The 7433-nt window shown below is 40.3% G+C and overlaps 1 pseudogene; it reads left to right on the plus strand.

Moving 5' to 3' along the window:
* Positions 1 to 908: 908 nt before the first annotated feature.
* On the plus strand, positions 909 to 1026 carry LOC126095961 (5S ribosomal RNA; annotated as a pseudogene).
* The last annotated feature ends 6407 nt before the right edge of the window (positions 1027 to 7433 follow it).

Here is a 7433-nt window from a genome sequence, read left to right on the forward strand (position 1 = left end):
CTAAAGCTGAGGGTGGAATCACCCAGTGCAAATAGTTCAGAAAGTATAACCGAGCAGACGACAAAATCTACTAGTGATGCCTGTTAACAGAATCAGGGCACCGTGGGATGTGGTCTTGTGGCCAAATTCTTGAATCTTCCCCAGAGCTGAAACAAAACAACCATGTAATTCCTTGAAGTCTTTTGCCCTGCGAAGACGCTCAGCCCATCTAGCGAGTGCCATACGTTTCATACTCCTGTCTCGAACATCGGATAATGATTGAAGGGCGTGATTTAGTATTTGCCTACACTTCAGCGGCCCAAAGAAATTACGTACTGCCTGTATTTCTACTATTCCTAGTGAATTCCTGATATGTGGAATATTGCATGTGTCGGTGACTACCAAACTGAAACTATGAACTGCACAATGAGAGTATAGGGCTAAACGATAGTACTGTTGTATGAATGCATCAGCCCCACGAGCTTTTCCCGACACGCATGCGGTACCATGTCCTCGTCAAATGACATACAAAGACCAAATATTACAAGTTTCCAGTTATAGATCCAGCTAATCATTTACCCTTCACATCAAAAACTGAGACAAAGTGGAGGAAATGTTCACGAATCTTGAGATATGGGGAAATATAACGGACACAAAGAGAGAGTTTTCTCTATTTCAGCAACGCAAAAAGTGTTATCCGCAAGAATCTGAAACCTTTGGCATCATTAACACGCTGCACAATCCTTCCCGGGAGTTGGTTAATGAGGCAAATGATGATTCGATTTTGGATTGTGGCACTAATTTATTTGTCGCGTTTACCAGTTCCTTCCAGATTTGCTCGTTTTCGTCATCTTTCGTGCAACATTTTAGAATGGATCGAAAGTTAGCCATGTTCTTGTCATATTGTTTGCCAGCTTTAAGAGACCCGGGGCAACGGCCTTGCCGCAGTGGATACACCGGTTCCCGTCAGATCGCCGAAGTTAAGTGCTGTCGGGCGTGGCCGCCACTTGGATGGGTGACCATCCGGGCCGCCATGCGCTGTTGCCATTTTTCGGGGTACACTCAGCCTCGTAATGTCAATTGAGGAGCTACTCGAGCGAACAGTAGCGGCTCCAGTCACAGAAAACCATCTTAACGACCGTGAGAGCGGTGTGCTGACTACACGCCCCTCCTATCCGCATCCTCAGCCGAGGATGACGCGGCGGTCGGATGGTCCCAATGGGCCACTCGTGGCCTGAAGACGGAGTGCTTTTTTTTTAATAGACCCGAAGCTCCTGTGTCGCCTTAATGCAATCTCTAAACCTCCACAGAGAATCGCCGTCTCGATGATGGGGACTTTGCTTTTTTTTCACCTGATCCTCCTAACCTTGGTCCAGGTATCTTCTGTCTTGTTCATCTGCATGTGAAGAAAATTGTCACCATCGATTACAGCAGCCTTGTGGTGAACGTTGATCGCATGGATGCAGAAATATTCAAGGGCATGCTTCTACTTCGGAAACTTGGTGCTTAGCATACCTCCAACATTTTTATGACCATCTTTACCAGATCTTGTACTGTTAGCGAAATACGCACACTACTTACAGAAGGCACTTTGGAAGAGTCTACTAACCAAAAATATTTCTCCATCCAATGTAGTTTGAACTTACGATATTGGCCACTTTGCAAGGTTGGGCGAAATTTGTAATTTGCGTCGCCCACAAAAAGGTAATGGAAATAGTGTAGCTTCACGTGGTCATCTACTTTTTTGTTATTTGATAGCAAACAATCACTTATGTCCAACTTACAGCCTGGTGGTGGATTGTCAGAGCTTGATGTGTCAATGAAAGGTGTCGATTCCGCTTCAGGAGCAGTCAAATCTGATTTTGAATTAGCAGTAATGCTTCCATTGTTTGAAAACAGCAGCGGTGTCAACTGTGGAGGATAATCCATTTTTCCGGCCTTAGAGGACAGAGTTTCTTCTCGACGTGGTGTTTTGGAGAAGTAGTGCACGATGTTTCCAGCATCTGTTTTGCGATGCGCTTTCTTAGCTCTTGATTTGAGACTTCACTATACCAGCTTCAATAACACTGGTTTTCGCAAAATTATCATATCAACAATTTAACTACTGGTAACGCAGAGAATCGTGTACAAAACAAATTGGAAAATTTCCTGTTCAGTATATGTTCCGATAATGTGTCCACCACCTCCAAAATGCGCATTATTTTTGTATTCATTAAAATGTGCTGAGAGTGAGCTCATAAGCTTTGTATTTAATTCATTGTTGAAGTTAAACTGATACTTGTTACTAAAAAAACTGGAATCATATAATGTTGCTATGTAATGAAGCATGTTGTTTAAATTAATAAGCTATAATGCTTTAATAAACTCTATTTACTATCAACCAGTCTCACGTACAACCATGCCAGCTATCGGCGGTTCTGTTTTGTGCGGAGAGTTGTTGGAAAACAGTAGTCGTTGGTATAATGTAGCAGCAAACAACCTGCCTTTGAAGCAAAGGTGTTGTTAACCCTTGTATTATACTCAGAATATTATTATATTGTATGCAGACGTGTAAGACAAACACGTCTATTATTTCACATGTGGGATGACTTAAGCCCAGAAGTCCCACCCGCCCCCTCCCCACTTATACATGCAGCTGGTCTGTTCCATACGATACTGTCATATGGCCATCGAAGTCAACCGATCTTCCGCCACCAGATAGTTCTTTGTATGATTCCAATCAATGTGAAAAAGCCTGAACAAGAGAGTGAAATTGCTTTTTCGCTTTTTAAAAACTCGTGCGCATGCTGAAAAGGATTATTGAGACCAATTTCTATTAGCAGCACATTTTTTATATACTAAATGTATTGAAGTTGGTGGCGTTAAGGAACATGAATTGTATATGGAAACTGGCAGTAAGACGTCAGTCTACCGCTATTAACACTAGACTGTTAGAGGTCAAAACACCTATTTATTTACAAGATACAAGTCTTCCAAGTGACAGAACGAGGTGTCGTAGTGGTTAGACAGTTGATCCATCTCGGAAGGCACAGAGTAGAAACCCCCGTCCTACCATACGATTTAGATTTTTTATGGTTTCTCTAAATCACATTTTTGTCCATTCTAAGGGTGTGCTCCGGCTGTAATGATCTCGTCATCGACATGGCCTTTAAAACCTAATATGTTTTCTCTAATCAGATCAGTAACAGGTTCCTCAAGTCAAACTGCAGTAGTTTACGGTCTTTCCCATTCTTGACAGTTTGAGACAGCTGTATTTGGGAAACGATTGAGAGCGGAGTACAGGGCAAAATGAATATGGTGATTACAGACGGATAAACAAAGCGATACGTCGATAAGAATTACAAAGAGTGAATAGAAAGTTGAATTATTTTACATACTTTGTACTTGTTTTATATGCGATGCGTTGGTCACACGGACAATATCTAACCAATAATCCATTTCACTCTATGGATTCTGTAGAATGTGAGGAGTCAACGACATGACCGCACTGGAAATGTTTATTTTGAGTTTGGGAATTGTTTTTGGTAAAAGAGGCACTTACAAACGTTCTTTCGTTTAATCAGATAAAAAGATATCAATGGGTGTCAGATCCAGGGGGTTAAGGGCAGAATAAAACAGAATCCTGTCCAGTTACGACCGATTTATCTGTTTGAAAGTTGTACAGTAATATCAGAAATTGAGTCCGCCTTGATGCAAAACACCTTGTTATTCGTTTATTTCTTTATTATCCCAAAATAGTTTCGGCAACCAATATCACCATCATCAGTGGGTTTTTTTTTTCTAAAACATGCAGAAAATAGCATGGTTATACAAACATAGTACAACATTATTACATTTTTACTATTCGTCTTTTGAAATATAGTTTTCTATGGATACTTTCATACTACCTTATTTATTGTATGTTACGGCATGTTTTAAACAATTATTGGCGCTGTTTGCGACATACTTTCCGTGCTCTTTTTCTTCCTGTTGCCGTTTTTTTACTTAGCGAACATCATGTCATCTGCAACCATGTGAGCGGCAGTTAGTAAACAAAATACTAAAAGGTGAACATATGTCAGCAATATATACTTGGGGATGTGATAGTGTTGTGGAAAGCAGTTATTTGGTGTGTACTGAGCTGTTACTCAGCTTTCGTGTACTCACGTTCGTTGGATGGTATGTGGCTGATTTTATACGCAGAAAAACAAAACTTTAGCTCTTTGTTTCTGATCCATAATATTACTAGTTTGGGATAATAAAGAAATAAACGAAAAACAAGGTGTTTTGCATCAAGGCGGACTCAATTTCTGATATTACTGTTTCTCTATGCAAACACGGACCAAATGAAAGAGTTCCAAGATAAAATCATTGTTTGAAAATTGTTGACTTAAAAATATGAAACTTCTAATCACAGCACTTGCGGAAAGATCGAAATTTTGTACTTTCTTTTATATTTTCTGTAATTCTTATCGATGTGCGCTATGTATTATAACCGTTTGTAATCACTATATTCATTTTGGTATCATGTGCTAGTATATGTAAAGTTCACGATGATTACCACGTCATTACGTACGGATTCAACCTTAAATACTCCTCTCAGGACGAGCTTCAGAAGTACCATGATGTTACGTCATATCACACTTGAATCACAATTTCGTAGTCTCTAGATTCGATAAGAATGGTGGGGTTTTTGACAATAGCAAATCCCACTGTAAGATTTCCAAATTACTATATGAACTGTTTGTACATTTGTACAGAGATAAATTGGTTCAAATGGCTCTGAGCACTATGGGACTTAACATCTGTGGTCATCAGTCCCCTAGAACTTAGAACTACTTAAACCTAACTAACCTATGGACATCACACACATCCATGCCCGAGGCAGGATTCGAACCTGCGACCGTAGCGGTCTCGCGGTGCCAGACTGAAGCGCCTAGAACCGCACGGCCACACCGGCCGACTGTACAGAGATAAAATAGTTATATTATGATGTGCGTATGAAACTGTAAGGGTTAGAGGAACTAATCTCTGGGTGACCAACCTGCTGAGAAGACCACAATCCTTGTTGCAATGGTCGGCGACTGTGCCAGAGATACTGCTGTATCCTCAGTGCGGCGCCCGGCAGCTGCAGAAGTTGTCGTGTTTGCCGAGCGGGCTGTCAGGTCCTGGACGGCAGCCTGGCGGCGCGCTGACAGACGCACGAGATAGCGGAGAGTGGATTCCGACGCGTGCCGCACGGAAAGACACAACAAGACGCCGCCTGTCGCCAGACTTAAGTGCGGTGGTTCCGTGAAATCCGTCTGCAACGAATCATTAGGCAGGAGTCCTAGGGACCCGTTGTTGCCTTAGAAGTGTCCAGAAGATATGCTTTCCTTACAGGACGCTTTGTGTACAAACTAACTTGGCAGTTCGAGGAGTGCAGATTTCTACAAAATCGAGACAGCAAGATCGTGGAAAGGACAGACGCGAAAATGTGACGTGAACGAAAGAAATAACTACGACCGACCACCACGCACGATGACTTAAAAATAAAACTTACAGTAATATCCGCCGTTGATGTATTATGGAACAATACTTAAAGGTAATCATAGAAATTAACACACTTTCGCAAGGGGAAGGAACTAACGAGAAGTGGTATCGTAACTCTACCGGCCCTTACCAAATTGGCAATCGCCGACAATGTCAACCTTCTGTGAAGGGTTTAGCCTGACCGTGACAGTACCTGATGACAGAGAATCGTACAATACTTTTGTAATCGCGAAATAAGTGAATCAGTAAAACAGCAAAGCAAACAGGTTTTGAACTGACGTTCTACTAATACGAAAGTAAACTGTAATTATGTGTACATACGGTCGCCAGGCTAATTAGGCAATGCGGTATCAAAGGCTAATTAGGCAATGCGGTATCAAGTTTTATGGCAAAGCGGAAATAAACTTCACCTAAGGAAACTAACCTCACTTGATACCCCAACTAATCTCTTGTAACACAGTTACTCCCAATATTATAGAGTAACTTGCCCTAGGAAACAACACAACAGGTAACCCTTACGCAGAACATAGAATGGCCAATAAATGTAGCAGTACACACTATGTCATAACAACACTTGCTATTCGCAAAGAATATTGCCCAGTATAATCAACAATCATTTGAAATAGTACTGATTACTATCGGCTTCAGAAATTTGCACATGAAGGTACTCTACACAAACGGGCAGTACAGCTAATTTATAAGAATAAATGGTTGTACTGATTGCTACACTTGCTCACAAGGAGCGTTTACTTTCATTTACAACACAAGCTAAGTAGCTTATGGGCTCCCTTCAACTGGTATGGTTTGGAAAACCATAAGCAATTGTAAATAGTAAAATACCAAATTTAAAAAATGGCAAATACCTTTATTAACAACTTTAAGTTTAATGAATAATGCAAAACTAGTTCAACAGCTAACAAGGGGACCCAAAGTCCAGCTAGCTTTGTAAATGACCACACAACTTGAAAAACTGCTTTAAAACAACATATACAAAGAAACAAACTATCACAAGTTTGCAAACCTGTTGGAAGTGAAATAATACTACAGTCTTTTTATACCTTTTGCTTACAGACAGCTATAAGCACTTTACATTTTGGTTATTGATTATTTTAATGGCAGCTTCTTATTCAATGAATAATTCTTTCTTTATTAACATACTTTAGGGAACTTTAAGATGAAAATTTATGTGGATTAAATCATTTACCACTTTACAGAAAACTAACCAAACTTCATAATGCCCAAAGTTAATAAAACTGCAAAATGGTTTACTGTCAAAAGCGTCAGCTTAATAAAAACAGGATACCAGGAATTAATTCACATAGAAAGTACCCTGTCTAGGAATGTGACTAAGGATAATCGTAGATATGCACACATTTTTTAGAAGTCCTACAAATTTTGTTATTCAATACATAATACCAGGTCCACTGGATGTACACATTTAGATAACTATTCTGCTGAAGGTGGCAAATTACAGTGGTTATAAAATTGGCGGTAAAGTAACCATGTTTTTTTATGTTAGTCACGCTCTGATATAGCTCTTCTTGGCGTCGTAATTTTAACCAAAGAGGGCCAATAATGATGTCATTGTCGATAGGCCACTTTACATTCCATCCGAGGTTAATTTACATGCTCGCAAGCTGTTCTTGCCTCAATTAATACATCCAAATTAACCACATTAGCTGACCAAGGCTCCAACGGAACACTCAGTATCACAGTCAGAACTCGAAATGTCACTCGCTGAAAAGGAATCAAGCGCCTTGCTCGCCAGGTCCACGTTTTCAACTCCCACCAAACTACTTCCGCAGCGGCGGGGCTTTACCACAGGTTTTACATTTAGCTTCCCTACTTACGGACAGTAAAATACAGAGGTTTTACAAATTATTACATTCAAAGAATATTACATATAAAACCAGAGCTACAGTTACAATATAATTTCTTAATAC

This window comes from Schistocerca cancellata, chromosome 8, assembly GCF_023864275.1.
Source record: "Schistocerca cancellata isolate TAMUIC-IGC-003103 chromosome 8, iqSchCanc2.1, whole genome shotgun sequence".
NCBI lineage: Eukaryota > Metazoa > Arthropoda > Insecta > Orthoptera > Acrididae > Schistocerca > Schistocerca cancellata.